Raw genomic sequence first — 8,868 nt, 5'->3', positions numbered from 1 at the left:
TAATTATCTGCATGGCTAAAACCAAGAATCCCTGGGTAAGAAGGAATGGCCGCTGAATAATACACCTACGGAATCGAGCAGTTTCTGAGAAACACAATCACAGCTTTATTACTATACATTCTGGGTAAGTCACGTGCCCAGCACCAGCTGTACTCTTTCTTCCAAGCCCACTTCTAGGCTGTGTTGCAGTTGTGAGAGCGCTCGGTGCACCCTGCATGTGCGAGCTCTGGTTTCACCCCTGTGCTCCTGCCATGTATGTATTTCACTGATCCTGCAGAGGGTTTGTGTGGTGGTTAGAGTTAGCGCCCCTGCGGTGAACAGAGTCCTAATGAATAGCTCTAATGTACAGTGTGTGTGTGTGTGTGTGTGTGTGTGTGTGTGTGTGTGGTAAATGGCACTATCAATAGTGAAAGGGTCAAGAGGAACAGGGGGAGGGACCATATGCTTCATTTATCATTGCTGTGTCTTCTAGCAGACTGTGTAACCACCCTGAAGAAATTAGTTCCAGAAGCTTTCTGCTTTTGAGCTACAGACCCAGCAATTTTCAGAATTGTGTGCACTTTCAAAGAGTGGCAGGACTCAATGAAATTCTAGAATAGGAGCATTGAAAAGCCATTCCCAGTTTTTTTCAGAGAATGTTTGTTTTTTGAAGTATCAGTAAGAAATAATGTACTTAAAACATTAAATCTGGGAATAAAAGAAATGAAAACTCAGGTTAAGGACTGTCTTTTGCTCACCAAAAATAAAATCCTGTAATACAAAGATTTTAAGATACCTAATGTTTTGCATAAATTTTTTAAATGTTTTATTTATTTTTGAGAGACAGAGAAACAGCACGAGTGGGGAAAGGGCAGAGGGGGAGAGGGAGACACAGAATCCGAAGCAGGGTCCAGGCTCTGAGCTGTCAGCACAGAGCCCAACGTGGGGCTCGGGTTCACAAACTGTGACATCATGACCTGAACCGAAGTCAGACACTCAATCAACTGAGCCACCAGGTGCCCTGCATGAATTTAAAACAATATAAGTGTGTCTATAAAAAATATGAATCACTGGGGTGCCTGGCTGGCTCAGTCAGTACAGCATGGTACTTTTGATCTCAGGGTTGTGAGTTTGAGCCCCACACTGGGCGTAGAGATTGCTTAGAAATAAAATCTTAAAAAAAAAATTACTGATCTGATAATGGGGCAGGATAATGAATGGTTTTCATTGTATTCTGTTGAGACAACAGTAGGGCATCAAGATAAGAGTTACTTGTTTACGTAAACCACATAGAGAACATTTTTGTGAGGGTCAAGGTTCTGTTCTATATAAAGATAAATAGGACAAAGGTTCTGCTCCCCAAGGACCTCACAGTGTAGGAGGGAAGGACAGACACCCATACTTAACCACTGAAGAGGTGACACATAAAGTATAATTTTGGTGAAAAGTTACGTGGTGCTTCAGAATCTTGGAGGAAAGAGGATGGGGGTGACTTCTGGATGAGTCCTGGGGAAGACGGGGGGTTTGAGCTGAAATCAGCCCACTCCCATGAGAGCAAATCCAATCGCGTGCACTTAGTACCAGCTTTCCCTATGGTGGGCAGCGTCCCCTGCCCACACCCGACCCTCAGTCTCCTGGCTTCTGTTCTCTGAGGTTTTGTACCAGCTCTCCAAGCCCCGTCATTCTGGCCAGCACAAGTCTGCTTCCTGCAAAGCTGCTCCCCCGCTGACTTGGGGTCCCTCGTAAGTCGGATGCAGTAGCTTATTCCGGCCATCGTAACAAAATACCAGAGACTGGGTAGCATCCACAAAAAAAAAAAAAAAAAATTTGTCTTCTCACTCTTCTGGAGGCCAGAAGTCCAAGTTCGAGATGTCAGCCTCATTTCCCCCAAGGCGTTTTTCATGACTTGCAGACAGCCACCTCCTCCCCGCGTCCTCACGTGGTCTTCCCTCCACGTGTCTGTGTCGTGATCTCTTGTAAGGCACCAGGCTGGATCAGGGTCCCCTCTGATGACTTCATTTTACCTTACTTACCTCTTCAATAACCCTCCATCCAAATAGTCACATTCTGAGGTCCTGGGGGTGAGGACGCAAGCGTATAAATTTTAGGGGGATACAGTGAGTCCGTAACACTGGGAGGAATGTCGTTTCTGCCTTATACCTTAAACCAGCGCTGTCTGCTACATCGGCCCTCTCAGGAAGTGTCACCCCATCACTGAGTGGCTGAGGCCACACCTGATAGGGGAGCATTTAAAATTTTTTAAATATTTATTTACTTGCTTATTTCTTTCTTTCTTTATTTTGAAGTGGGGGAGAGCAAGAGCAAGGGAGGGGCAGAGGGAGAAAAAGAGAGAGAATCCCAAGCAGGCTCCGAGCCATCAGTGCTGAGCCCGATGCAGAGCTCAAACTCACGATCCATGAGATCATGACGAGGGCTGAAATCAAAAGTCCGGTGTTCGACGGACTGAGCCACTCGGGCGCCCCGTTGCGGGAGGATTTAAAATAAAAGGAAGAGGGAGGCGGCCATCCTTGAGTGTGGCTGGTGAAGAGAGAGGAATTTGGCAGAACCTCTCTGGAGGGCTTTTTGGTGGCCCGTAACCACTGCAGGCACCTTCTGGTGCACTGATCCCACTTTGAAGAGTTGCCCTTCGAAGTGAACGGCAGCACAGAGGCATTCCCCGCTGAGGTGCGGACTGATGCTCACTTGGTGGGTGTGTTTGCACCCCACCCTTCCCAGTTCTCATGGAGTCACCCCCTTGGTGCCTGCTGGTCTCCTTGCCTGGATGGCTGGTAGTGCCTTTGAACGGGGTGGAGGTCAAAATCCTCTCTTTTGAGGGCTGAGATGGTTTGGGAAAGCACCCACTCACAGCCATACACATTTAAATACTCCTTACGTTAACGCTGTTCATTTTGACAAAGGCATTGGCAAAGTCTGCTTTTCCTCCTTTGGAGATCATCTTTTCTTCCTGTTAATTTTTGTAGACTCTTCTGGTCGGTTGTCTAGTTAAGGTGCCTTCCATTTTGACTCAAGAACCAAGTTCCTATTTCTTATTTTTTTTATTTATTTATTCTTAATGTTTATTTATTTTAGAGAGAGAGAGCACAAGTTGGGGAGGGGCAGAAAGAGAGGGAGACACAGAATCCGAAGTAGGCTCCAGGCTCTAAGCTATCAGCACAGAGCTGGATGCAGGGCTCGAACCCACAAACTGTGAGGTTATGACCTGAGCCAAAGTCCGTTGCCCAACCGACTGAGCCACCCAGGTGCCCCAGTTCCAATTTCTTCTAATGGGACCTAGCGTGGCACTCTATTTGATCCATATTAAGTTGGCTTTCCTACCATTAGTGGGTGAAGCCAAATGTCTTAATCAAACCTGAGTGATTAACTCAGGTTAGAAATATATGCACATCCCTGGGACTCCTGGGTAGCTCAGTTGGGGTTGAGCGTCCCACTCTTGATCTTGGCTCAAGTCATGATCCTAGGGTCACAGGATCAAGCCCCGTGCTAAATGTGGAGCCTGCTTACGATTCTCTCTCTCTCTCTCTCTCTCTCTCTCTCTCTCTCTCTCTTACTCTGCCCCCTCCCCTGCTCATGTGCACGCTTATTCTCTCTCTCTTTGTCTCTCTCTAAAATAGAATTTTTTTAATTAAGAAATAAAAAATAATATATACACCTCTCATCCATGACCAATAAACATTGCCTTTTAGTTCCCTGCCCTGCAGAAAGTACAGCCTGTGAGGGGGCATGATAGCGTTCTTGTAGGGTGGTCACATGATTAAGCATCATTGCAAAAGTGGACATTCTAAAATGATGGCAGACTGAAAACTTGCCTCACAGAGAGGAGCAAGGTGTAGGGCCGGCAGAGTCCTCCCTGATGACCCAGTAGGGTCCTGGCTGAGTTGATGCGTTCCTTCTATACCTGCCTACCTCAAGGCCACCATCCATTCAGCGTCATTCATTTTTAGAAACTTTGGACAGTAGACGTGCCAAATACAGGCACGTTGTTTGGGGCCAGGATAAGGCAGCCTAATGGCAGGTTTCGCCTTTGCTCCTTTTCCTTTGTTGGCATTTTTATATTAGAACTTTGAAATCATTGTGTGTGCAGAAAACCGTTGGGGAATGCCAGGCCCACCAACGCTGAGCTCCCCACAGGATGACTGTGAGGACTGGCCCGCTGTCTGGCTCTCAGTTCCACCTCCTCCCCTTAGGACTCACAGGCTTGTAGGTCTCTATCCAGAGGACCTCAGTGGCCGTTCTTTGTCTCTGAGGTTACTCCAAATTACTTGCCCCCCGCCCCCCGCCCTTCAATGAGGTTGTAAAGATTTATTTGTGGTAAGATGCAGACAACATAAAATTTCCCATTTGAATGTGTGCCATTCAGTGACATTTACTACATTGGTGTTATGCAACCATCACCATTATCTAATCCCAGAACATTTTTGTCACCCCGAAAGAAAACCACCTACCCACTAAGCAGTCACTCCTAACATAGGCTTACTTTCTTTAACTTATGAGATAACTTGACGTGATCCTCCACATGCGGCAAGAGTACGTCTTACTAATACACAGTTGCCGCCAGATGCGGGTGAGATGGGACCTCGGCTCTGGGCACTCACTTCCCACAGGCTCGGTTGTCAGGTTCTCGCACCCAGTCTCAAATCAGCTTACCCCCTGCATTTGCTGAAGGTCCAACACCTGAAATTAAAGAAAAGTCACTTATTTCTCTTAAGCAATTGAGATTATGTCCCAATATTTCTAAGTGTGTGTTAAACCTACTCATCGCCCAGAACTTCATGGAAGAGCACACAGAGCCGGGGGCGTGTTTTACATCTATGTCCCCAGCCCCACCCCAGTAGCCCTCTTTCCTCCACTCCCAATACAGAAATCCTTGCCACCCCCACCAGAATTCAGAGGAAAGGAAGACGAGGGAGGAAGACAAGCATGGGTGGTAACAGAGTTGTAGCCTAAAAAACAGATCTCCTTCAGGGGTGCCTGGGTGACTCAGTCAATTGAGTCCCAGCTTTGGCTCAGGTCATGATCTTGTGGTTTGTGAGTTCGAGCTCTGCCTCAGGTTCTGTGCTGACAGCTCAGAGCCTGGAGCCTGCTTCGGATTCTGTGTCTCCCTTTCTCTCTGCCTCCCTCCCCGCTCCCCCCTGCCCCCTGCTTGTGCGCGCGCGCTCTCTCTCGCTCGCTCGCTCTCTCTCTCTCTCTCTCTCTCTCTCCCAAAAATAAATAAACATTGAAAAACAAACCAAAAAATTATTGAAAAAAATAGATCCACTTCAGGTTTTCTCAAACAGCATTTGGAGCATGTTCTTGGGAATAAGCATGTTCTCCGTGTGAGTTTACTTTTCTGTCATTATTTCCATACTAATCCTTCAATTCATAAAAGGATATTCCGGGTGATGTGCATAACCGCACCTTGTACGTGAGGGAGTGTCTCATTGTCGGTGGCACTCACATAACTGCCCCTGGCTGGAAGTTAAGAATCTGTCCACATTCATCCACCAAGCTACCCTTCTAGATCCGGAAAAGACATCATGTACACATGAAACTAATATTACACTGTATACTAACTGGAATTTAAATAATAACATTAACAACAACAACAAACCACCGCAGCACCAACAAACTGAGATAATCAAATTAATTAGAACTCTGGAAGAGAGCAGAGGTTAATAGCAAATAAGTAAATGATGAAGTAGAGGAGCCACTGACTCCACACTCTTTCAGGCCCAAAGAGTGGCTACACACAGTTGTCTTCAAAACACTGAAAAGCAACATGGCATTGCTCTGTGGAGCAAAAAAATAACAATCAACAAGAAACAGTTTGAAACCCTGGGAGAATCACCCATGGGGAATGAGATACTTTGAGGAATAGCAAACAGCCTTGAAAATACCCCCAGAATAACAGGGATCTACAAAGCACATGCATGTCCAGTGCTGGATACACACTCAGAAACAAACCGAAGAGACAGTAAGCTTTTACAGCTGTTAAGTTGCCTTTGGCTAGTTACACGGATGTCAAAGAATTGCACAAAGAGTAAAGCGACAAGCAGGACAGACTTTGTTCACTCTCCAAGGGAGGAGAGAGGCCAGATATCAAGAGAGATGTTGACCCCACGTTTCTGTCAGGCTGAGGCTTTTAAGGGGTTTGAAGGATGTGAGAGGATTGTGGCTGTGCCCATGGTCAGGGGAGAGGGGGATCTACTCTTGGTCTGGTAGAACAAGAGGTGGCAGGTTTCTGCAGGGGCTCGGTCTGGGCCTCAACTGGGATGTGGATTGTGATCATGCTAGACAAGAATATGTTTTGCAGGTGGCATCTAGTTTATGAGAATGGACATCAATGTGACCTAGAAAAACAGAGTTAGGGCCAAGTGCAGACATCTGTGAGTTTTGTCCATAACTATAGCTAGGGGTGGAAGTGGGGTTTGAATAGATTCCCTCATCTTTTTATTTAAAATTATATTTGATTGGGAATATGGGAGAAGCTTGTTCTTCCAAATTCTTTCCTGCTGAGCAGACAGCCTACAGCTGTCCCTACCTAGCTGTAAAGACAGACCAAGAGTGAGGAAAAGGTTGATACTGGACTGCCCCTGAGTGTGAGCTTGTTGAGACCTTAGAGAGGTACCATGAGTTGAGATTCAGTCCTGTATTGAAGAGATTAGATATTGTAAAATACAGAGCCCTGAAGTAAGGGCTAGTCCAATAACTTCCAAGGTCCAGTAAATGAGTGAACCATGAGACCCAAGACCAGATATCTAGTTTCCAGGAAAAACAATCAGCTCCCCAGTTTTTATATCTTTCATCATTGTCTTTAGCTGTGTTGATGATTTTATCAAGACTGTCTAAGACCTGGCCTGACTCATTTATACACACACACACACACACACACACACACATATATGAACTCATTTACATATATATGTGCGTATATGTATATACATATATGCATATGTATGTGTGTGTGTGTGTGTGTGTGTGTGTGTGTGTGTATATATATATATATATATATATATATTTTTTTTTTTTTTTTTTTTTTTTTTTTTTGGTAAAGCATAAGTCTCCCCCCACCCCACCCCATTAGCAGTTAACAGGTCTAAAGTTGGATGATTTTGAAGAATTATTCCTGCCAGGGAATCAATGTGTCTCTTCTTTGCTTGGAGTGTGGAAGTCAAGTTGGCTACTTGTTGACGAAAAGAAACAGAGTTCCGGCACTAAGATAGAGGGCCTAACCCAATCGCCATAAGGATACTGAAGAGATGAGACTAGACACCAGCTTAGCTTTGTGGGAGTGGGTTAGAAAAGACTGAGTTTTTACTTGAGTAAGACTTGCATGCCTGTGTTAGGGGTATGAGGACCGGTGAGGTGGGACAGTGTAGGTCAGGCATTAGGTATATGAGTGTACAGTGCCCCTTGCTAGTGGGCTGGGGCGGGGGAGGGGGTAAAGCAGGGAAAGGCTTGTGCTCACAGAAAAGGTCATTGTGAGAGTTGTGCATATTTATTTCTGGGCTTTTTAATCTGTTCTATCTTTCTGTGTGATTTTATACCTTTCTTGACTGATTACTCTGGTTAGAACTTCCAGTACCACATTGAACTGAAGTGGTGAAAGTTAACATCTTTGCCTTACTGTCTTACAGGAAAATCTTTCAGTCTTTCAACAATGAATATGATGTTTGCTGTGGGTTCTTCATCTTTGGCTTTTATTATGTGAGGTAGTTTTCTTCTATTCCTATTTTTTTTTTTGTTGGTTTTTTTTAAACATAAGGTAGTTTTGCATTTTGTCAAGTGTTTTTCTATTTAATTAAGATAATCCTGTGGGTTTTCCCCCTTTATTCTGTTAATGTAGGGTGTTACACTGATTTTCTTATGTTGAACCAATCTTGAAGTGCAAGGAGTAAACCCCACTTTTCTATGTTTAAAATTCTTTTTAATATGCTGCTCAATTTAGATTGCTAGTGTTTTGTTGAGGAAGTTTGCATCAATATTTATATAGGATATTAGTCTATTTTCTATAGTGTCTTTGTTTGGCTTTGGTAACGGGGTATGTATGCTGGCCTTACAGACTGACTTAGAAAGTGTTTTCCCCCTTCTTCCCCACTCAGGATTTTGGAAAAGTTTGAGAATAAGTGATATTTACTTTTTTAAATGATTGGTAGAAATCACCAATGAAACATCAGGCTTTTCTTTGTTGGGAGTTTTTTGTTAGTTTGTTTCTTTTTTTTTTTTTTTTTAAATAACTCTTTCAATCTCATTATTATTTATAGGTCTATCCACATCCTGTATTTCTTTGTAAATTAATCTTGGTAGGTTTTATACTTCTAGGAATCCATTAATTTCATAGAAGTTATCGAATTTGTGAGTGTGTAACTATTCATAGCACTCTTTTATAATCATTTTTGTTTCTGTAGAATCAGCAGTTTCTGTGGAATCAGAAGTTGTGTCCCCACTTTTATTTCTGATTTTAATAATTTGAAATTTTTCTTTTTTCTTAGTCCATGTAGCTCAAGATTCTGTTGTTCTTCTCAAAGAACAAATTTTAGTTTCATTCAATTTTTTGCTACCTTTGCATTCTCTGTCTCATTTATCTCTGTTTTAAGCTTTATCATTTCCTTTGTCCTTTAGATTTGTTTGTTTGTTTTTTTTCAAGTTTCTCAATTTGCAACATTGTTTATTTGATATCTTTTTTGTTTTTTTAATGTAAGAACTTATACCTATAAATCTGCCCTTTGATTTGCTTTAAGTGTGTTCAATAAATTTTGGTATTTTCATTCAGCCCTAGGTGTTTTCTAATTTTCATCATAATTTCTTCTTTGATTCACTGGTTGTTTATAAATGTGTTGTTTAATTCTCAGTCTTGCAAATTTTCTGGTTTTGTTTCTTATTAATTTC

The 8,868-nt window shown here is 43.2% G+C and overlaps 1 protein-coding gene across 2 annotated transcripts in view; it reads left to right on the top strand.

The window, feature by feature from the left end:
- The window catches only part of LOC145714947 (eukaryotic translation initiation factor 1A, X-chromosomal), a 795,969-nt gene that overhangs the window by 395,101 nt on the left and 392,000 nt on the right, over nt 1-8,868 (top strand). The gene's annotated exons all lie outside the window — the stretch shown is intronic.

This window comes from Panthera onca, chromosome Y (assembly GCF_046562875.1).
Source record: "Panthera onca isolate mPanOnc1 chromosome Y, mPanOnc1 haplotype 2, whole genome shotgun sequence".
Lineage (NCBI taxonomy): Eukaryota > Metazoa > Chordata > Mammalia > Carnivora > Felidae > Panthera > Panthera onca.
The sequence above is the reverse complement of the archived record's forward strand: the minus strand, read 5'-3'. Positions and strand labels throughout refer to the sequence as shown.